This window comes from Ambystoma mexicanum, chromosome 13, assembly GCF_040938575.1.
Source record: "Ambystoma mexicanum isolate Mex_15411 chromosome 13, UKY_AmexF1_1, whole genome shotgun sequence".
NCBI classification, from domain to species: domain Eukaryota; kingdom Metazoa; phylum Chordata; class Amphibia; order Caudata; family Ambystomatidae; genus Ambystoma; species Ambystoma mexicanum.
Window position 1 is genome coordinate 428,568,841 of NC_090938.1, and position 24,837 is coordinate 428,593,677.

A 24,837-nucleotide genomic window follows, 5' to 3' on the forward strand; every position below is an offset into this window, starting at 1 on the left:
ATTCCCAGTGTTATCTGGCCCCTCTGTTTTGGAATTACCTCTTATCTTCTTCCAATAGCTGGTCATCTCATTGGAGGTTACCAGATCTTCAAATGACTGGATCAGTTCGGCGTGCTTTAAAGGTTTATTGTTGCACAATTCTTCCAGTTAATAAAGTGCTCAATTAACCCATTCCTGACATCATCATAGTCAGTGATTATGACCAGTTTATTGAGGTGGTGGTGCACTGCAGTGAGGATGGCTTAATGAACGGCCATCAACTCTGCAACCTGACTACGCTGGGCCCAATTTTGCAACCGGCAGAGGGTTCTGGGGATCATTCACCCAAGCATTCCCAATACCAGCCACTAGTTCTTTTTCCCCTTTGTTATCAACATGGTAGGAGCACCCATCCACATAAAGTCTGGGTATCCCCTGACACATGTCTTCTTTGTAGACCTTTTGTGGGGAAGTTGCGAACACCCCCATGTTCCTGTTGGTCAATAGACCTTTGTCCTCGGGACAGTTTTCTTAAGCACAATCATGCAAGTCCACCAACCGTTGCGATATGGGACTCCTCTTGTTTTAGCCATTTCTGACCTCCACAGGAAAGCCTTGCATGGACAAAATACAGGAAGTAATTCAGGAATTACTGACATTCCTGCTCAGATTCTGTCACTTTGGAGATATTGCAAGGGTTGGTGAGGGGTCTCAACAATGATATGCTCCAACTGGATTAATGGGCGGTCATTTTTCAATGCCCATATCGTTGCCAGGAGTGCCATGTTGCAGTCATTCAATGTTTCCTCCAGAGAGGACAAAGTCTTGCTTGCGTACAAGTTGACATTGTTGACCTTGTCATGCTTTTGATACAACATTGCTGTTAGGAAAGTACCTGAGAAACCTGTCTCCAAGAAGAACTGCTTGTTCTTTTTGGGGTAAACCAAACAAGGAGCCTGGGAAAGGCTTATTTTCAGTTTTCTAACTGCCTCCGCTTGTTCTGGACCCCACTCCAACCTAACTCCAGCCTTTAATAAATAAACCAAGAGTTGAGTGACCGCTGCGTAGTCTTCAATGAACCTCTGACTATAATTAGTGAAACCTGGAAGGCTTCTTAATACTCACAGAGTAGAATGGTCTTTTAATTTCAATAAGGCTTCCAACATCTTTGCCTGGGGATTAAGACCCTCAGGGATGATCTCGTGCCCTAAGAAGTTCACTCAGGGTTTACGCCACTGTGCTTTCCAAAAGGACAGTTTTGCTCCAGCTTTCTGCAACTGTGTTAGAAAATAGCGGATTTCTGCTATATGTTCCTCCACAGTTGAGCTCTAGTTTAGAACATCATGTACATTGACCAGGTTTCCCCTTTCGCCCAAGTTGGGCATGGCCTTATATAGAAAGAGGTTGAACTCATTGTTGGAGTTAATGTATCCAAAGGGGGATATGGTCCGAGTGTACTGCTGCCCCCTGAAGGTAAAGGCAAGCTTTCACTGTCTTCCCTACTCATGGGTACTGTTCAGTAGCCATTGGCCAGGTCAATGATGGTGTACACCTTTGACTCTTTGATCTGTGCCAGCCCCTGATCGATGTAGGGAAGTGGCCATCTTGACATGTGGACCTGTTTGTTCAACTCCCTCAGGTCTGCATATAGTCTCCATTGGCCACTTGGTTTGAGTATCACCAGTACCGGATTGTTGAAGGTACGGTGGATCAGACAAATTATTCAATGGTATTCTAAGTTCTTAATAATCTCTGTGAGTGATTTCAAGGACGCAAGAGGTAACCGGCATTGTTTCGCAAATACTGGAGCCATCTCAGGGTCTGTGGGAATGGTGATAGAAGGAATCGATGTGCTCCACAGTCATATTAGTCCACTGAAATGATATCTTGGAATTCCAGGAATACCTGTATCAGCTTTTGTCTTTGCTCCTCTGTCCAACAGGCATCAGCAAGATTGATCCTTTCCTCAACCATCTGCTTCAAAACTGTAAACACCTAAGGCTTGGCAATTTCAGCAGTAGCCTCCAGCTGAATGGAGATATCTCTTTTGATGATGTTGACCTCAACAGTAATTTCCAGGTATTCGAGGTAGTGGTCCTTGCCTTTGAACATTACCTCCTCTCTCCTGATGTCACAGGTCACCTCTTCCATCCTGTAGGGGCAGGAAGAGTACACCATGAAATCCCCCCCATGCCTAGTAAAAATCTTTTCTGGAGGAATACCATTACTGATGTCGAAACAGTTGTTTGGAATTGGTCACATGATTTCCTTGCCTAAATCAGTAAAATAATGTTGGGCATCAACCGCTATTCCAATAAAGGGATCTGTGCCCAAAGTGATAGTTCGGGGGTCGATGTTATCCACCAATATTCAAATGGTATCGTGTTCCAGGTCTACTAGAGGTATCAGAATTAAATACAAACCTTGTTGTTGGAGTTTATAGGCGTCCTGATGTTTGAGGTTCCATATTCGCTTAATTATGAAGGGAATGGTAAATTGTCTTACCTATCCTGGGATTGTAACCTCTTCTCACACTTGAACTTCAACCACATAAGGCAGCATTTGAGTGGACCAGAATGCATTTTCAGTGTTGTGAAAGCCCATGGGGTTACCCCCCAGTCAGGACCAGGCTTTATTATTAATAGGTCCAAATTGATTGCGAAACGATTGAGAATGTTACTGCCCAGATAAAGGGCTAAAGGGATATCTCTCGCAACCCAAAAATTATGCTCTATGCTTTTGTTGGCAATGGACATTTTTAGCATATTAGGCGAGAGATGTTTGGAATTTAGGGTTTTCCGACCTTCTTCCCATTTGTCAATCAATTTAAATGTGCGAATGGTCTGACCATTTGGGAGATTCCTGAATAATCCTTTGCTGATGAAGCTCCTTCCATTATTCAGGCATACCATGGCAAGCACCAGCTCCTCCCCCTCACTTAACTGAATGGAAAAAACAACTGTTTGCCCTTTTTCTGAATGTCGATCAGACTTTGAGCGGGTTCTTCATTGACTGGTTTCACTGGACTCAAGGTTTCTTCTGACTTTGCACTGGTGTAAACTTTTAGGGTGTTCCCTTTAATTGTAGATTTCCACCTAAAACTGGGAGGAAGGTTGATTTTTAAGAATGGAGACAGGTTCCCATCACCAATTTGTTCTCCTACAAAAATGGTATTGATGTCTGGGACTTGGTTATTCTAGAAATTGAATTCTGCTTTCTCAGAAAGTCGATCAATTAAATGAGAAGTACCATTTGTGCTTACATAACTGGTACTCATTTTTAATTTTATAGGCCGGTTAGTTTGGGTCCATTGGATCAGAGGTGATAACCTCCTCAGAAGATCGTTCCCCAGTAAACAATGTGTGCGCTCTGGAGTCACGACTATCACAGGATGTTTTAATCTATGTCGCTCAATTTTGATTTCGAGATCTGCAGTTCCTTTGACGGAAAAGTCACTCCCATTGAAATTTTGGAGTTGTGCAGGAGGTGGTGTGAGGGGAATTTGGTGACCCTCTCCCATGCTGAGTTTAGTTGGTCAAAGGCCTTTTTGGGCAGGAGGGTGGCTGGGGATCCAGTATCCACCATAGCTGATATTTCACACTGCCACTGTACCCTTACCGGTGCATAAAGTCTGCCTTCATTCTCCTCCAGGGTGCAAAAAAAAGTGTGATTTAGTTGCCAGCCTGCCAGTCAGTGTCTTAATATTGAACCCTGATACTGTGATCTTGGGCAATTTTCTCTGTCAGAGATCGGGAACCTGTGAAGAAAATTTTACAACTAACAATTGACGTATCATCACGAGGTGGACCGGGATACCGCCCAATTTTATTTGCCTTACTGCCCACCCATCCGGCGCTTTTAGCACCAGATCAAGGGTTGGGCAGTAATGGGTATTCCCCATTTCCCATTGGGTCCATTGAAAAATTTTTCGGCACAATTACTGCCAGCAGTATTACCATGTGGTAATTGCACCAAAATCAGCATTTTTCTGTCACATATAAACCCCAGTTTAGATCTGAGGGTAAATGCTGCCAACTCATGCTTGGGCGGACCTTTAAATGTGGCATTAATAGCATTACTGCCACATTTAAGGGCTACCGCCTAACTCGTGATGAGGCCCTTAGTGTAATGGTCAGTGCTGTATTGGACCTTGGATCACAGAAACCACTAACCTGGTCAGCAGGCAATACCTTGGCGTCTGGAAAAACTCCCCTGAGAGCCTTACCCCCTCTGCCTGAGGTAAACAGGTAAGGAGTGAGGCAAAACCCCCAGGGAAACCCTCTAGGGCAGAAAACCCTGTCTCTGGAATCGGGAGCGATGTCTGCGATGGAGCTGGGATCTTCAGCTGCTGCTCCTGGGACCCTCTAAGACAAAGACCAGACTTTCATCTAATATGATAAAGGGATCAGGACGGGGATAGGATAAAGATGGAAGCGAGTTGTAGTAAGTACCTGATACCAATGCAACTGATCTCTATCGGTAGCAGTAATGGAAGTGGAGGCAGCAGAGAAAGAGCAATAGCAGTAGTGGGAGAAGCAAGGAGGATGATTCCCAGACAGACGTGTGATTTCTATGAAGGTAAGAAATTATGGTAAATACTTGCGTCTCTGGCTTCCTGACTGGGATCCCTCTACCCCTTATAACCCACCTATCCTGGATTCTGAAGGAGTGTAGCAATACACAGCAGAGCGGGCGCGTCCTTGGAAGAGCACGCCAGTTCTGATATCAGCACTAAAGAGAGATTAGTGTTAGTACTCTGTTGTGGGGGTCACTGACTGGAATCAGCAGATAAATAATATTCTCACCATAACGGGACGTCTCCCGAGAGAGAATAGTCAGGCAGGCTACACAAGCCTCACAAGGAGATAAGAGAAGATTTCCCACGGACTGTGCAGGATGTGGAACAGGAAAGAGAGCCACGAGGGGGAGACGTTGTGGGCAGAGAACACCTAGAGAGGGAGAGAAGTTAGCGGATAGGCAGAAAGGATTGGTACAAATTTGCACCTAGGAAGCGAACTTACGAAGCGTCAATGGAGAGAATAGCGACACAGAGAAACGCTGCAGTCCGGTGTTGATGTGCAGTCACATGACTGCCAGGAGGCAGAGACATCTCGCATGCAGAAACTGTAGGAGGCAGAAAGCTCATGTGGCGTGTTACCGCTGCAATCTTGGAGGAATCCCTAGTACCAGAGCCACAGGAAAGAACAACACGGGCACTAGTGTAGCGAAGATGGCCCCAACGCCATCAAGACCAGCGGGCATAGGGGGATGTGACACTTAGTGTTTTATGGTATGTCATGAAGCTCTTTATGACCTTGATCTGTTTTACTGGGTATTTCACAAAACCCTTTCTTTGATTCTCTGTGTTCCTTTTTCTCTGTACCTGAGTCCATTCACCCTCTGACTCAGTGTTCGTATTGGTACTCCATTCCCTATTTTCTAGGTGCTCCCTATCTCTATGAGACTGGGAATACTTCCCAGACCCACCGGGTCGGGACTGCTCTTGACTGTGCTGCTGTGAATTATAAGGGTAATTTTGCCTGTAGTCACCTTTTGGCACAGGATAATCGTCTCTTCCTCAGACTGACTTAACTGAGTAGTCTCCCCCCTACCAGATAGTCTGGTAAATTCACCTCTTCCACTGAATGTAAGGAGGTTTTTAATATGTCCCTCCTGAGCTGAAGCTTTGAATGTTCTTCTCCAGTGAAGTCAGCTATGGGGTCTCCCTGCAATCTCAATTTTTTTAACTCCAACTCCCTCATTTTCTCATCAAGGAGGTTTCATGGTCTGAAGTACTCACTGGACTGTTCTTAACTTTCCAGGACACACGGGTTGAACACCTTCCCTTCTTTGGCATAGAGGTGAGCACTCATCCATATCAGATAAGGACCGGCCTTCTGGATCAGTTTAGCTAGGCCTGGTTAAGTCTGGGTGCCTCATGTTTCCTTAATCTTTGTAGGTGGAAAGCATGAGGTCAGTCGTAGTCGGCCCATAGGATGTTGTAGTTAACTGGCATGAGATTCCTGATGGGGAGGGCATTGCCGTGGATCAGAGGGCCCTTTCCATTACCCTGATTTGTCACGATTCTTCAATACCTGTTTATAATTTTCAAATTCATTTGTCTAACTCTTGCACCTGCTTCCCTCATTCCTTATTTCTTGATGGTGTTCAGAGAGCTGGCTTTTCAAATGTGACACTAAGGCCTGATTCCCACGACCACTTTACGCTGGGCCATTAATCGATCTTTCAGTTCCCTGATTTCATTCCGACTTGACCCATTTTCATTGTATTCGGCCTGCATTGTGCGCGCATATTCAAAGTGGTTTGCTTTGAAAATACCAATCTCTTTCTCTTGCACACTTGTACACTGAGCTGCCTGCAACAACTCAGCTTCCACTTGCCTCATACGCTCCATGAGTTCTTAATTTTCTTGCCTATTTCCATTCATTTCCTGAGAACCTGACTGACTCTTTTCTGCATCCTTTTTGAACTGATGTATCTCCTGTGCAAAGACACAATTTTCTTGGTGCAAAAGGTCTTTTTCCTTCGCCAGTTGAATTTTCTGTTGTTTTAAAGTATGTACCTTCTGATATATCTGATAAAAGTCATTTTGTGAATCAACCCCTTTTATAATTAACTGACTGTTTTCATTTTTAAACTCCTTTATTTGTAATTGAAAGGCCATATGCTCATCCAACAGCCCACTATTATAAATATTCTGATCATTTACCTTATGTTACAGTGTGCTAAAATTTTCCACACACCGTTTATTTGCATCTTGCAGTGCAGAAACCTGTGTTTCATGCTCTGCACTCTCTTGCTGCTGGATTTCTAACTCATCTTTGAGTTGTTCCATGAGGCTTTCTTTTTTTAATTTGATAATACGGCTCTGCTGTGCTTGATCTTCTAACTGTTTAAGTTCTTTCTGTGCTTCATTTAGAATCTCAGTCTGACTCAATGCACAGGCCTCACTCTTCTGTACTCTCTCTTCCACTAACTTCAAGTGGAAGTATAAATAAGTTGTGAGATGAACCCTTTTACTCAGTTCTTTTTGACCATTTACGGTCATGTAAAATGCCTCTAATGCTTTGTGTCATAACCCACCTTCACACCAGGTGTCAATTCCTTCTGAGGTAACATCTTGCTTCATTTTAGCTTGACAGCTCCGTTCATATGCCTCTATCCACTCACCATGAATAAACAACTTAGTAAGGAAATGTCTCCCACAGGACATCATTTGGGGGTTGCAGAGGGCACACCTGCTACCCCTGGCCCAGTCCTTGCTACCCCTGGGCCACTGAAAAAAGAGGCAGTGCCAAGAGCAGATATCTGTGATGCACCTGAAAAAGGTGGTTGTAAATGCAGCTAAATATGCCACCGCTTTTTTTCACCTCATTAACTAGAGAAATAACAGGGATGCAGAAAATACCATGAAGCCGCCATCACTAACAGCTTGGCACTCCATTAGTGAAGAATGCCTGAATAGATGGGTTCAGAGGTTGGGCTGTCTGTGCAGCTCATACCCAGTACTATAGCAACATGAAGGGTATGGGGGCTAGGTCTAGCTAGCAGGGAATGGGTGAGAGCAGCCTGCAGTACTCAGTGACAGCACAGTATGCACGCCAATCACAATAGTGTTGCACATCCAGTGAGCCACTGGGCCTGTAGTGAGAGGGGTGTGCCCGAGGGACTTCTGCCACCAATTCTGCCTGGGCACTGGACAACCTGACCCAGATCTGCCAGACCTGCATCACATGCACACTATAGGTAGACACAAGGTGAGATAATTAATTTGCATGAAGTTTGCTCCGTCTTTGAAATAAACCCTTGGTTGCTTCCTCAACCAAATTCAACATATTTGTAAGGATTGCTCAGGGGCTACACACTTCCTTTGGGAACAGGAGGATGCAGTGCAACATGGGTTCAATTCCTGTTCCAGAGCTTAGAAGCTAGCATTAAGCAAGATATAGTGGACCAAAAAAAAACAATAAAATTGGCTTTTTCTAGGGGTGATGTCATGGAGCTGGAATTACTATATCCAGCAACACATCCTTCCCGTCTAACTACGATCTAGAAAAAAGAAACGGTGGGTTACTTAACAAATAAGCAAAACAGAGGGTGATGGTTGGAAGGTTTCAAGCCATTCATAACCACGGGCACAGCTCTGGACAACCCTCCAGACCATTGTGTGTCAGCCTGCAAAGCCATTACAGAAAGGGAAAGACCATATGTAAGTAATGCTTGGGCCCACCCCAAAAGGGGCAGTCCAGCCCGAACTGCTAGATCACATTCCTTCTGCACGAGACCCCAAGCATTCCCACACAAGTTCTAGCTTAATTGGGAGTCATATGTGAGGAGTAGCCTAGGTCTCTTGGCCCAGCAGCCTTTTTAGGGGGGTTGGCATGGAGCTGCTGCTTACATTTTAAAATAAAATACATTGCCATTATTGTGATCAGCAACTCATCCTCCAACACGTTCCCTCTATCTCCCATCTTACAAACAGAAATGTGGCTTACTTACCAAATAATCAAAACAGAAATGTGATAGCTGGAAGGTTTCAAAACATATATAACTACCGGCAGAGCTCTTGGCAAACCTCCAGACCATTGTTTTTCTGATTGGACTTGTGTTGGTCAGTTGCTGTTTCCAGTCTGGGTCAGGCAATGGATGTTTGCGCTTTGGGGTTTAGGCCTCTGCAAGATGCTCTGTCTGTTTGCAGTTTAGCTTGAGTGATGTACAATAGTCCAGGTTTTTGTGTTGGGTGTCTGCTTATATTCACAGTCATTTTGGAATATGGGCCTATACACACCGATATTAATGCTACATATGGTGTCCATTCTTACATAAAATGTATATCATATTACAGTGATATCATAACCATATTTTTCTTAGGGTACTGTGGAACAATGCTATGTGATGACACTTTGTGTTTTGTCAATGGGTAAAAGGTTGCGTGCCATCATTTCCTGTGATGTCATTTGGGGGAGGGGTCAAATGCCATCCCTTTCTGTGATTTCATCAGAGGTCAAGGGTCATGCAATGTTAATTCTGGTCTCCCTGACACTTTGCACTTTGGGGAAATTACATTCCTGGTCTCCCTGCATCCTCTAATTCAATTGAATTTATTTTTAAAAATGTCCTTTTTGCAATTTTTTTAGAATTTCCTTTGCACAGGGGCAAACATCTCCCTGTTCCCGCTTAATTTTTACTCACAATGCCAAATCAAAATCAATATTTACTCAATCTTAATTTTTCACCTATACAGGTTCCTGGAACTCAGCGGTCGAGTCCTCACCGCACTTTAGCAAGGCAAAGATAACTTTCCCTCCACCTTAATACAATTACATCAAAATTAATAGTCTGTCACAATGCACTTGTCCTGAGGCAAGAATAGGAAGCCAAATCCTGGCCTCAAGCCCCCAATTTGTAACTGTTTATTGAGAGGCCACCCTCAATACGGGGAGTTCCTTCCCTCCCCAATCAAGGTTTCACACCACACACTGTTTAATGTCAGTTATTTATTCAGCCCTATCTCCAATTCATCTTGTACCCATTGGATCCCACCCCCTGAGCTACCAATGAGCCAAAAACCATGGTGGTGTGCAGCAAATATATTTGTATTTATTAGAATGATAAATAATGGAGATCACACTAAAATTACACACACAACCATCTTTGTGGCTCACAATTAAACTTCTTGTTACACAAATAAACCACACAAGTTGGTTGGGAAAACACAGATCACAATTCTTTACTTTCCTCAGATTTCACTTAAAAAAATGATCAAACTGGTCAATGACCAAAATCAATTACATATGCAATGCTGTGCAATTTCAATTTTCCTGCATGCTTAAAAGGCTAGCAATTTGCTTTACAGATTTGTACAAATGCTTATGGCAATAATGATATCACCCACACTTTTCCTTTAAAACAGGGAAATTTAGCAGTTTGTTTTTCAGACCCCTCCCTCCCTACTTTGGTCAGTGTTGGGGAAGTCGGACAGAAAAATTGGGAAGATTTGGGAATTTTGGATTTCAGACCCCCCTCCACTTAAAGTCCTGTGCTGGGGAAGCAGGACCCATATGATTACCCAATTAAATTACAGTCTATAGTTTTCAGTGCACACAGGGAATGAGTTTTGTTAATTTTGAATTTTAACAAAAATTACCCTGTTATGTTCTGCCATAAGGGAATTAATTAAATCAATATTTTTAGTTAAATAGTCTAACGATCTACACAGTTTTGCCCCCTTCGCCCACTATAAAGGGAAATGATTTAAGGCAAGCAGACTCCCCCACCTTTTGGTTTCATATGACTCAATTCTACTTACATTTCAAACCTCTGTTTAAAGTTCAGGAACACCAGCTGCATATCAGGACCCTCTTAGAGGTCAGGGCAGGGGTCTGGTCACTCCACTCCAAAGGATGGTCGCCAGCCCTTTACCATTGGGCCCAGTCAGCTTTTTCAGGTCTCCCAAGCAATAGACAGCTCCACCCAGATGCAATATCAGGAAATCTCCTTTGGTGTTTCCTTGTGGCTGCCAGATGGTAATTTTCAGCAACCCACCTTCTCACATAGTGCATTCCCTTTATATACTAGTGATGACACCATCAAAATCTCAATATTGGGAAGTGCCCTGCAAGAGTTCACTCAACCAGGATTGGACAGTTATCCTTCTCTCTCCTCCCAAGTCCAGCCTCTCATCTTCTGGGCAATGATGAATGCCAGGCAGGGTGAGTAGCACTCTTCACTTCCATGGAGTAAAAGGATCCGGACACCAAAATTTGTAATAAAAGTATACGTCTTTATTGGTGCCTTGCAAGCTGGCACAAAAGTTAAAAGGCCATCAAAATGTGGCACTCCTAAAGTGCATAATAAAAGTGCGCGTTGGGAACGTTAACGCGTTTCGCGGCTCTGCTCACGGCTTGATATATATATTACATGACCTGTGGTAGCAGCCTTGTAGTTATGGTTAAATTGCTAATCCCATAAGAAGAACACTTTTTGGGTGGCTTATAACTTCGCTCCCCTGGTGTAAATCCATCCAGTATTTTTTTTTTTAAATTACCAAAACGTAAGGCAAAAAAATGAGTGCTATCTATGCCTGCTCCGCGGACACACTTCCCTGTTCGCTCTGCGGACAGGACACCGATTGCTATTAGACTTGCATCATGTTCGTGGACACACAATGTGTTCGCTGATTGATTGGTATGAAGTGTGATGTGCATCAGATTTTTGGAAACGCCCACCAACTTGGATTTGCGGACATCGGCCGGTGTCTGCGGACAGCGCAGTAAAAACAGATAAAAAAAACACAACATTGCACTTGTCAAATTTATCAAATAATCTCTGGAGAGGTGAGGGGTGATGATGATGGGATGGAATATGTCTGCAAGAAGCAAAAAAAACGAGTGATTTTTGCCGCAAAACTCTGCAAACAGTTTGGATGTTCGCAAACAGTCCTGAGAAGTTCAGGGACACTTCAGATGTTTGAGGACAGTTTTTGGATGGCTTATAACTTTGGCGCTACTTAATGAAAATGCATGAAATTTTGCAATTATATTCCTGATCCCGAATGAGTTTCCAAAGTTTGGTGGGTTTCTGTTAAGAGGGGGCAAAACTTGAGGGGGTTCCCAAAATTATGTAAAGGCTCATAAATGAGGTGCCATTTGACGAATCTACACTTAATTTGGCAAACTGATCTTTCATATAGATACAAATGTTTTTGTGAAGTTTGGTGGGATTTTTTCAAGAGGGGACAAAATTAGAGAGGGGTCCCAAAATAATGTAAAGGCTTATAAATGAGGTGCCATTTGTCGAATCTACACTTAATTTGGCAAACTGGTAATAGATCTAGATGTAAATGTTTTTGCGAAGTTTGATAGGATTTTGTCAAGAGGGAGCAGAATTAGAGGGGGGTCCCAAAATATTGTAAAGGCTTATAAATGTGGTGCCATTTGACAAATCTACACAAAGGTTTGCAAAAAGATTATAGATCTAGATATAAATGTTTTCGTAAAGTCTGAATGAATTTTGTCAGGTGGGGGCTAGGTTATATGGTGATTGTATATGCATAGATTTGAAACTTTTGAAAAAATAAAACATGGGTGGATTTCCAGCAAACTTGTGTAAGGACCATTGGCAAGGACCTGAAAGCATGGTTTTGCATATGTGCCCGTGTTTTATTTATTCAATTTTACTTGTAACCATAACGTCCATTTAACAACGTTTTTTTACTGAATTTCTTATGTTTTTAGTAGCGCAACTTAACCATAACGTCCATTTAACAACGTTTTTTCATTGAATATATATATTCAGTGAAAAAACTTTGTTAAAGGGGCGTTATGGTTAAAGGATAGTTCCGGGACTTCTTTTTTATTGTCCCTACGGTTCGGCCATGTGTTTTTAAGTATAAATCGGTAGATCGTAGAAAACTTTCCTATGGACCTTACCCGACTTTTCGTCCATTAACGCACTCGAAATCAGCTGCCATTTTCTGATAATCCTATCATTTCCCCCCATCGCCCTGGCTCACCTGCTTTTGCGGCACTAAATCAAATCCCCCGCCCCTGAAACAGACTTGATCAAAACATTCATATTCCCCGCCTCTATCCGTGACGTGACTGAGCTGCGTAGGCAAACGCGCCCAGGCGTCTTCTACGCGACTCCACACAGAACCAGGAAATCAACACAGATGAGCTCACACAACACAGCGCGCCACAATTGGGAATATGAAACTGTACTTTTAAATTAAACCGCAAGATTGTAAATTTGGTAAAGTACATTTATTTGACATCAAATGTTTTGATAATATTCAGCGATTTGCATTTTTATTTGCTCACGTTCCAAAAAGTTCGTTTTTGAGGCACACGATGTTCCTTTGCTGTACACAGGGTCTTTGATCATCTCACAATACAGCGCCACAATTCGGAATATGAAACTGTGTTTTAAAAGCAAACGGAAGATTGTACATTTGGCAAAGTACATTTATTTGACATCAAATGTTTTGATAATATTCAGCGATTTGAATATTGAGCGGTCGCACTGATAATCGCATGGCTGTTCCAACAACGAGGCACTAGGCCACCACAACGGTATGTATGTTGCATCTAGCCGTTAGTACCGCGTAAGGGCATACTTGTACTTGCCGATCGTCCCATAAAATGATCAGGGTGGTAACATTGTTCACGCGGAGAAGCAACTGGCGGTTAAAAAACCCATCCGCCGGTGTCTGGTACTCGTGACACATGCAGTAATGCATGATGTACCTGTTTGAAAAACATAAAAAATGAAATTAGTCTCACCATCAGATCTTTATTAAAATTATTCATTTTATATATTAGGTCGGGAAATTATTTCATAGCTAGGACAGTGAAACTGGGTATTATACATCAGGGGGGGGCCGTAGGATACTGAGACAGTTCCCCAGTGCAGGGGTTGACAGGGAGGCAGTGCAGGTGGAGAGGTGGATTAGGGCGCTGGTCGTGCAGACAAGACTCGTTTGCCGCAGGGCCTCACCAAGGAGAGGCCATCTAACTGCATGTAAGAGGCAGGCTGAAGGATCTAGTACATGGAAGGCAGGGGGGTGAGTTTATAAATACCTCAGCCTCCCAGGAGAATATATGGGTGCTGTTCACCCTGGAGACCCTGGATGCCTAGGCAGTTAGTCAGCAGCAGGCTGGCCTGTGGTGGCAAGGCGGCACGGGCCAGAGGGGGTCATCTCTGTACCGGGTGCCCAAAAGGATGATTTATTATGATCAACCACATTGATTATTTACCTATAACCATGTTTTGTGTCAATAAAATCCAACGGCCTTCCTTTTATTGCCAACGCTTGAACAAAGTGGTGTGGTAAGTATTTTTGGGGGAGGAGGCAAGGCCGGGAGGCTTGATGCCAACCCGCAAAATAACATATGTATGTCTGCTGCATATGGGTTCGACGGTTATGTGGATTGAAGGTGGGCGGCCAGCGTGAGGGAGGATGCTGGCCGGAGACATGTGGTGTGACAAGACAAGGCACAGGAAGACTATTCAATGGAGACACACCAGATTCATTTAAAAAATCAAAACAACCATTGTTAAAATATATGTTGGGTTTTATTTTAGATCTTAATTTCAATTGAACATAAATAATAAACATTACACATTATAAAGTTCCGGTTGCAGCACATCCAGGGAAAATCCGCGGTATTGTCCACTGTCGCTGGGGAAATGTTGTCTAATGGCAAGTACCGCACAGGCAGGTATTACTCTCCGAACGCGGTGTCCGAGCCTCCTGTGAAGCCACCAAGTGAAGCAACGATAGGCCACCAGCCTGTACCACCTGTGAAAATGAAAGATGCAAACTGTATTAAAATGACAAAACTTTCTTATCACTGTCGATTCAGGTAAAAAATGTCATTCTGCTTTGAAAAAAATTCTATCTAGAAAATGCACAATATGGAACCAATTTACATGCATTCGAATGATATGTAGATGTAATTTTATATGTGGGAGACGACCATCACTTAGTAGTGGCATCACTGACATCACAACCAGAGTATACTTACTCGTTACTCGGATTACGCGGACGAACAGTGCCGCGAAGTTCGTGCATAAGCACCATCATCATCCTCAACACGGTCCGTGAGAGGCAGGCTTCCCTGAACTCTGGCAGCTCGGTGATGCATTGCGGACTTGGCTCGCCTTCCGAAATGTAGGCCAAGCACCCGGAATTTTCACGGCAGCAGCAGTTCTCCTCCTCAGTTGGCATTAGCTCGCACCGATTGCACGTGCACCAGGTGGAGACGCCGTCCATGCGACATGGTCCAGGCTCTTCATCCGTTGACTGGTCCTCCCAACTGCCGTCCGAATCCCCATCGTTTTCGCGTTTTTGCCTTTCCAGTAGTTCCTCCTCGGTGTACTCGGGCTCGTACATATACGGCATTATTGTAGCCATTGTGTGGTAAAGAAAGTAAAATAATTTACAGAGATGGTACAGGTGTTCACAAGGCCTAGAAGTGGTGAAGGTAGCTGACCAGAGCACAGAAACGAGTCACAGAATACTCAAAGTAACACAGAGAGAGTAATGGAATCGAAAATCTGCTGCTGTGTGTTGTGAAACGGTGTGTTTATACTTATAGAGGAAAGAGGCGTCCTGCCATTTCCATGGCGACACTTCATTAGCTGAGGCGCAGCGATTGTTGACACGAGACGTGCTTTGGCGTTGGGAAATGGGCGGTACGCGTCTGCTGATGACAGGCTCAGAGGCGGGGGATATGATTTAGTGCCGCAAAAGCAGGTGAGCCAGGGCGATGGGGGGAAATGATAGGATTATCAGAAAATGGCGGCTGATTTCGAGTGCGTTAATGGACGAAAAGTCGGGTAAGGTCCATAGGAAAGTTTTCTACGATCTACCGATTTATGCTTAAAAACACATGGCCGAACCATAGGAACAATAAAAAAAAAAGCCCGGAACTTTCCTTTAAGTTGTGCTACTTAAAACCTATGAAATTCAGCGAAAAAACTTTGTTAAATGGTTACTTTGTTAAAGTAAAACCGAAAAACCCTTGAAATTTTTAGTAGTGCAACTTAACCATAACGTCCCTTTAACAAAGTTTTTTATTGAATTTCATAGGTTTTTATTAGTGCAACTTAACCATAACGTCCCTTTAACAAAGTTTTTTTAGTGAATTTCATAGGTTTTTATTAGTGCAACTTAACCATAACGTCCCTTTAACAACGTTTTTTCATTGAATTTCATAGGTTTTTATTAGTGCAACTTAACCATAACGTCCTTTTCAATAGATGAAGACCACTAGCATCCTAGGTCCAAGTGGGAACCCCGGGCGGTAAAAAAAAGATTTTTCTTCCCAAACCGGGACGCCTGCGGCATCCCGGTGTAGGAAGGAAAATCTTTTACCAAGGTGGCCACCATGGAAAGGGAAGGCGGAGTGTATAAAGAGAACACAACAGGGCATCAGTGGGGGGGTGTGGGGAACAAGAGGTCAACAAGGGGCATCATAGGAGGGGGGACAAGAGGAAGACACGGGGCATGAGCAGGGGCTGGGGGGAACAGGGGAGACACGGAGCATGAGCAGGGGGTGGGGGGAACAGGGGAGACACGGGGCATGAGTGGGGGTGGGGGCAACAGGAGAGACACTGGGCATGAGCGTGGGGTGTGGGGAACAGGAGGGAGACACGGGGCATGAGCGGGGGTGGGGGGTAACACAAGGGAGACACGTGGCATGAGCGGGGGGTGGAGGGAAACAGGAGAGAGATTACGGGGCATTAGTAGGGGGTGGGGGGACAGAGGAGACACAAGGCATGACCGGGGGTGGGGGGAAAAGGAGGGATACATGGGGCATGAGCGGAGGGTGGGGGAACGGGAGGGAGATACGGGGCATGAGCAGGGGGAGGGGTGCAACAGGGGAGACACGAGGCATGAGCGGGGGTGGGGGGAACAGGAGGGAGACACACCCCACAAAGCAATTTACACCCCACATTTTAAATTTTACCCTGCACCAGCTCTCAAATTCAGAACATGCTCATAGCAGCCAGGAAAACCTTTTAGCTGGTCATTACCTGCCATTACAACCCTAAGTTGCAGTTGGAACAATTCTATTTCAACAAAATCGCCTGGAAATTATCTAAAACATGACACAGAAATGAAGGCAGTATGACTTATGGTTGCTGAGAAAAATACGTACGTTATAATAGTCCTTTCAAATTAATAGGACATCTTCATGTTATGCAGATTGGAGCTCCACTATCTCCAGGCTATTTGCCCCTCTTGGCCAGCCTGTGACCAGAGTTTTTTTTTTAATTAGTCTCTTTGTTGTTTGAAGTTTGTTGCTTGAAGTTGATGGCTGCCGGTCGTAAACACTTGGGAGATACTCGGTTTTCAACACCCTTCAAGCAGGCCACATTTTATTGCAGTTGTAAATAGTGGGGATGCATGAACCAGGCTTGAGGTGGGGGAAGCCATTTGAAAATTCTGCCCAGAGATCCACCAATTGTCCTTGGCTGGAAAGACTTCACATATTGCAATTTCTAACATCAGCCTTTATTCTTTGGCATAGTTGTGTTTTACTGATCAGCGTTCACTTTGCTTTTGCATCAACAGATGTCCTCTTTCTTTTCACAAAGCATTGTTTTTTTTAAGAGTTCAGCTGAAAGTACAAGGGTGTTTATTTTCAGTCATTAATAAAATACACTTTTAATTATCTGCCATTCCTTTTTATGCTGAAAAGTGTGTCTGAATTATTACAGTGCACCATCTTTTGATGGGTGATAGTTTCAGTGAAAATGCTGCATTTATTTCCCATGGAAAATGTTTGAACAGATTGTTTTCCAACACACTTCCCCGATTTGTTCTGCTCTCTCATGGGTAATAGAAAAACTTTGAACATCTGATATTGCTGCCGAACGGCTCGACATGAAATCAGATAACTCCAGTAGAGCGGTATTTGGAATTATTGAACACACATACTTGATGTATCATACAATAATGACACTATGATCATGACAATTCAACCTCTGTTATATATCTTTCTGACACAGTGTATGCCGTGACATATGATTGAAGGCAGGTCACACCATGGGATAACCTGAAAAGGCAACCACCAGACCAGACAATCTTACATAACTGAACAAGATAATTCCAGGTACCTCACTGACGTCCTCCTACCCACTAACTCTGTAGCCGGGTTGGTAACCCAAGGTTAGTGTACATACAGCACTTAGGGGCCATCGTTTCCCCCCCTATTCTGTTTTGTTTGTTTATTTCAACTGGTACACATTACATATTAAGGACAACCTTAACTTAGCAATTCTCACCCCCCTTTTTTCCTTTCTAGCTTCTTTCCGTCTTTTTGCTTCCTTAGGGACTACCAATCCATGTCCAGAAGAAGGCAGTTGAATTCATGGTGTACTGCCGAAACGTGATCTAGAAAGACTACGGGCCTCATTAGGACCCAGGCGGTAAGGGGTTTACGGCGGCGTAAACAGCGCCGACCCTTACCGCCTGATTCCGAGGTCCCTTAGCGCCATGGAGGATTTAACACCTGCTTTTAGCAGGTGTTAAAATCCATGGCGCTAAGGGACCTTGTTGTTAATTACTCCACCGTAATTTACGGTGGCGTAATTAACGCCTTCCCCACTCCCATTATGCCCTATGGGGCAAAAATGGGAATGGGGAAGGGTAAATGGGTTAATGGGGACTTACCGCCCCGCCAACCTCGGAATGGGGCGGTAAATCCGCCAACCACCATGGCGTAAACGTAGTTTACGCCATGGTGGTAAAGGTACGACCCAGGCGGTAACTTACCGCCTGGGTCGTAATGAGGCCCTACATCATTTTGCAACTAGTTTCAGAGTCTACCCCCAGCTAACAATTAGCGACGTTGACAAAGGATTAGACGTGACAACCATTGAGACTAGCAGAGTACCTAAATAGACTCTGCCTCTGTGCCTGCAAAGAGGGAGAATAGAACATGAATGAACCATAGGCCAAACATAGATCAACACAGGATTCATAGGCCCTGTCAGAACAAAGTCTACATTTTCATTCCTTACTCTTGGTTGTCATCGCTCTCCCCCTTTGCTGTCCTCCATGTTCTGACTTTTTTGTAAATGTAACTGTATTTGGACAATGTATTTGTTTTTGATGTGGTTTTAACAAGATACATCTAATAGTACAAATGTATTTTAAGGGGGTAATTTATAGAATTCAGCGCACAAGTGGCGCACGCGGCTGACGCACAGTGTGCGCGTGCGAATCCCTGCGCCAGCCGCGTGCGCTAAAATCCATTTCCGCGCACAGCGTATTCATGGATTCCAGCCACCAAAACCAGACGTGGCGCACAGTGGCGCAGCGACCCTGCAGCAGCACCAGTTACGCCCCCAAGAACGCCTCTCGCGCAGGGAAAAGCCAGCAATATACCCAATCCAGCGCAAAGGGCTGCGCTAACCCTGTACCAGCACAGCAAGCGGGCTACGTGTATCACTGGGGTGCGCGGGAAGTACCTCACGCGATTGGCCCCGTGCGAGCAGGGTACGCGTATTTCAGGGGTGCGCGGGAAGTTCCACACGCGATTTCCGTAGGGTAGGCGTATCTCAGGGGTGCGCGGGAATTTCCACACGCGATTGGGCCCGTGCGAGCAGGGTACGCGTATCTCAGGGGTGCGCAGGAAGTGCCACACGCGATTTCAGCAGGGTACGTGTATTTCAGGGGTGCGCAGGAATTTCCACACGCGATTGGGGGTACGCGTATCTCAGGGGTGCGCAGGAAGTGCCACACGCGATTTCAGCAGGGTACATGTATTTCAGGGGTGCGCAGGAATTTCCACACGCGATTGGGGTACGCGTATCTCAGGGGTGCGCGGGAAGTGCCACACGTGATTTCCGCAGGGTACGTGTATCTCAGGGGTGCGCGGGAATTTCCACACGCAATTGGGCCCGTGCGAGCAGGGTACGTGTATTCCAGGGGTGCGTGTGAAGTTCCACACGCGATTCCATCAGGGTACGTGTATTACAGGGGTGCGCGGGGAGCACCACACGTGAATTGCACGTGTGGGTCCTCCCAGGTGTTCCCTCTACACCCTCCACGCACCCTGCAGGTGGCTCACACCACAGGGGCCTACCCTGCACATGTCCTGCAGGCACACCATCCACCATGGCCATGACCCCCAGCCAACCCACATGTCAACTTGCACTACTGCCCACCAACGCATGTCCCCCTGCACCCCCAGTCACCAGGGGCACCCTCCACCAGGCCCCACCCATGTCTCCCAGCACCCCCACCCCCCAGCAGTGCAGGGGCACCCACCACCAGGCCCCCACCCATGTCTCCCAGCACCCCCACCCCCCAGCCACCAGGGGCACCCACCACCAGGCCCCCACCCATGTCTCCCACCACCCCCACCCCCCAGCACTGTGGGGCACCTGCCAGCAGGCCCCCACCCATGTCCAACTCATGTTCCCCACCACCCCCACCCCCCAGCACTGTGGGGCACCTGCCAGCAGGCCCCCCCATGTCCAACTCATGTTCCCCACCACCCCCACCCCCCAGCACTGTGGGGCACCTGCCAGCAGGCCCCACCCATGTCTCCCACCACCCCCACCCCCCAGCCACCAGGGGCAGCCTCCACCAGGCCCCCACCCATGTCTCCCACCACCCCCACCCCCCAGCAGTGCAGGGGCACCCACCACCAGGCCCCCACCCATGTCTCCCACCACCCCCACCCCCCAGCAGTGCAGGGGCAGCCTCTACCAGGCCCCCACCCATGTCTCCCAGCACCCCCACCCCCCAGCACTGTGAAGCACCGGCCAGCAGGCCCCCACCCATGTCCAACTCATGTTCCCCACCACCCCCACCCCCCAGCACAGTGGGGCACCTGCCAGCAGGCCCCACCCATGTCCAACACATGTTCCCCACCACCCCCACCCCCCAGCAGTGCAGGGGCAGCCACCACCAGGCCCCCACCCATGTCTCCCACCACCCCCACCCCCCCTGTCACCAGGGGCAGCCACCACCAGGCCCCCACCCATGTCTCCCACCACCCCCACCCCCCAGCCACCAGGGGCAGCCTCCACCAGGCCCCCACCCATGTCTCCCACCACCCCCAACCCCCTGTCACCAGGGGCATCCTCCACCAGGCCCCCACCCATGTCTCCCACCACCCCCACCCCCCAGCATTGTGGGGCACCTGCCAGCAGGCCCCACCCATGTCGAACGCATGTTCCCACCACCCCCACCCCCCCAGCAGTGCAGGGGCAGCCTCCACCAGGCCCCCACCCATGTCTCACACCACCCCCACCCCCCAGCCACCAAGGGCAGCCTTCGCCAGGCCCCCACCCATGTCTCCCACCACCCCCACCCCCCCAGTCACCAGGGGCAGCCTCCACCAGGCCCCCACCCATGTCTCCCACCACCCCCACCCCCTAGCAGTGCAGGGGCACCAACCACCAGGCCCCCACCCATGTCTCCCAGCACCCCCACTCCCCAGCCACCAGGGGCAGCCTCCACCATGCCCCCACCCATGTCTCCCAGCACCCCCACCCCCCAGCACTGTGGGGCACCTGCCAGCAGGCCCCCACCCATGTGCAACTCATGTTCCCCAGCCAACACATCATCACAATCTAGATCCCTGGTCCCTATGGTCAGCCTCCAAATGCAAAACACCCACCCGAGTATTGCATCCACCCACTCATAATTTGCAATTACATCACAGAACACCAATTGCAAGTTCCGAAACAAACACATTTCCCTCACATACACCCAATGGGTGTCAGTGAATCTCAAAACACATATCATGAAATGCATGAAACCAATGAGATACCACACATTGAAGTTCACCAAAACAAATATGTATTAAAGGAAACATAAATAGAATAAAAATGAAGAAACAGAAACGTGAATGTACAAAAATGAAAAGAAGCATGTCCGTTAAAAAAAGCAAAACCAAAAATAAAATTCGAAAGTAATGTTGTCCAAAGTCAATGTCCACAAAAGAAAATCCAATGGGAAATAAAAAAGAAAGCCATTGCTCCATGGTTAAAAAGTGAAAAAAAAATACAATCCAACTGTGAACTATGTACATGGGAACAAGCCAGGGTCCATTATCGCAACAAAATAAAGGAAACCTATCTAACTACACTAACTAATAAAATAAACTATATACGAAAATGTGGCCAATGTCCGAAAGGTCCAAATAAAATAAAAACAAAAATGAAACCTAACACTACCTACATAGCTATGTACAAGGGCAGCGGGCTAGTTTCACAGCTCACTTGTGATGTCCCGGGCCAGGGCATCATCGAACTCCTCCTCAATGTCCCGGAGGCGGTCCTCCTCCATGGCCCCAAGGGTCCGCAGGGCCGTCGACGTCTCCACCTCCAAAACCCTGCGGATTGCCTCGAGGCACTCGGCCCGCCTCAGGGCCCTCCGCATGGAGTTCTCCACCCTGACCATTGTGAGCCGTGCCTCTTCCGCCCGCTGCCGCTCCGCATCTATGGCGTGGCCCAACCGCTGCCACACGGAAGACACTCTCTGTCCTGGGTCCTCCTGCCCTCCGGCCGATGCCTGCCCCTCCGATGTTGAAGGCCCCGAGCTTTCATAGCTCCCACCACGTTGCTGCTGCTGCTGTGCATCTGCCCGTGCACTGTCTCCTGCTGCCTGCACATCCTCCGCCGGCTGGGGTGCAGTCGTAGATGTGGCCACCCCTGCTGGACGTCCGACTCCCGACTGTGGCAGGGATGCCTCCTCCACCAGCCTGGCCGCACCGTCAGAGGCAGCTCCACAGGGCACCCAGGTGACCGATGGGTGGGAAGATGGCACAGAGGACGACTGGCGCGTAGGGGGTCCAGTTGAGGAGGGGGTCGGAGCAAGCCCCATCAGACGGAGGAATCCGGCCTGGGTGACCTGTCCCAGCAGGCTGACGTGGTCAACGAGCCATTCGAGACGACGTGCAGTCTCTTCATGAAAAGACTGCAGGTCACCTCGCATGGCCCGTTGACGCAACGCCACACCAGCCAGGACAGGCTCAACCCGGACCTGGATAGCCACGTCCGCAGGCAGAGGAAGGCCAGTTGACGTGAGCTCATCCCCTGCCTGAAAACGGGTCTGGACGTAGGCATCCCTGCTGGTGCAAGATGATGCAGGGACAGGATCAGGGACAGGATTGCACACAGGCACATCCGCGGCGGCCTGTGCTGCCTCCTGTCCCTGGTTCTGCACTGCACCACTAGCACCAGTGGGATCCCCACCTCCAGACCCCGTCTCTGGTGCTTGCACGGCCTCCTCCTCCACCAAACCCCCCACCAACCTGGATGACTCCGTGCCATCTTCCCCTGTTGGGCCCTGTGGGGTCCCAGCTGCCCCTTCTGCTGCCGAGGAGTCCAACTCCAACCTCCGCCTCTTGGACCTCCCCCCGGCAGCTGCGGCCTGGGAAGCGGCACCGGACTCCTCACTCCCCGACGAGATGACAACATGGGAGGGGAGCCGGGCCTTGCGTCTCCGGCTGGCGGTGGGATCCCCGCCGCTGTGCTCCACAGCACCTTCTCCGCCCTCTTCATCAGTTGACGCTGCAGACAGGGAGAAACAAAACACAGGCATCAGGGCACTGTACGATGGACACATACACACATGACAGTTGTACATGAGTGGCATTGGCAAACCTCAGACATGTCATCACAATCCCCAATACACATGTCATTACAACTCGCACACATGAGCCATACCACAGTCATATCGCAAGTGCCACCACCATCCATACACATACAACAGCATGAGCAGCCAAAGGTGAGCCAGACATCACATGCAACACAGGAAGTGCACCACACATGTACACACACCACCACACTTGCATGCATGTGTACACCTCTGCCAAGTGTCGCAGTGTTCAGACGGGCATCCATGTCACATCTGCCAATAAGGCTTCCACATACCGCTGTCACATGCATCCATGTTGCATCACTGTTGCACTCTTGTCAAACACACACACATGCATATGTACACAGTGCTGATACATGCAGCCAAAAACAACATACATGCGTGACATCACGGACATGTCTACTTACATACACATTCATCCAAACATGTGTGCCCACACAACTGCATTTGGCATGCAAGCCTACACACACAAGCACCATCCATGTCTCACACATTATAGCCCTCGCATGTGTCAGCCCCACGGCCCTGTACACCCCCACCCATACTCGACCCCATACAAACAGATGTGCAACCTGCACACTACTGAATAATCACCACACGCACTGATCACAATCAGGATGCATGTACACTCACCGCTCGACTCCAGACGGGTCTGCTTCTCAAGGACCTGGACGTGGAGCGCTGGGGATATGCGTTCCAGGACCCTCATCTGTTCTTCCGACAAGTGGCCCCGGCGCCCCTTGGCATCCGCTGCCTTCAAGAGGCGCTGGGCCTTGTTCAGGGTCCTGGACCTGAAGTCCTCCCAGCGTTTCTTGACATGTTGTAAGTCGCGGACTGCCACCCCCTCCGCGTTGATGGCAGTCACGATGTCAGTCCAGATCCGAGTCCGTCCTTCATTGTCGGTGCGGTAACTTCCGAAGAGGGCATCATACTGCCCCAGGACTTGCTCCACCAGGACACCAACTTCGGTGGCACTGAAGCTGGTGCCCCTCTGCCTCTCTGGCCGGGGGTTGTCAGTGGTCCCAGATGGTGTTTGCCCCGACATGACAACCACAGAGGCAGGAGTGGGTGGGCAACTGGGTCCTGGGGCTGGGCTGTGGAGTGATGGAATCCCAGTCGGGAGTCTTCGGTTCCAGCAGGGGTGGTCACAGCAACAGCACCCTTGGCTGATGTGCAGGCAGCAAATGGCAGGGCACGTGGGCAGCAGGCAGTCAGGCAGCAGCAGATGGCAGGTGGGAGCGTGCTCGGGGCTCTGGGGGGCAGTAGTTCGGCCTTCTGGGCAGGAGCGTGGTCTTCCGTGTGCTTACGAGTGTCCCGCTTGATACGGAGTGATTTGGCACGTGAAACATCTGCACGTCAGCGTGTAATTCGAGGAAAAGCCCTTAGCGCGTAAGCGCGTCTGCACGCATACACATTTTCATTGGACAGAAGGCCCCTCAAGCGCAAGCGCCCCTGTGACGCGCGTGAAAAACTGCACGTCTGCGTGTAATACGAGGAAAGGGCCCATGCGCGTAAGCGCGCGTGGAAAACTGCACGTCCGCGTGTAATACGAGGAAAGGCCCTTAGCGCGTATGCACGGCAGCACGCATATGCGATTTCATTGGACCAAAGGCCCTTAGCGCGTGAGCGCGTCTGTGACGTGACGCGCGCAGGTGTTTCCCTCATTGCACGTGATGACAGAACACACATGGATTTCCACCAATCGC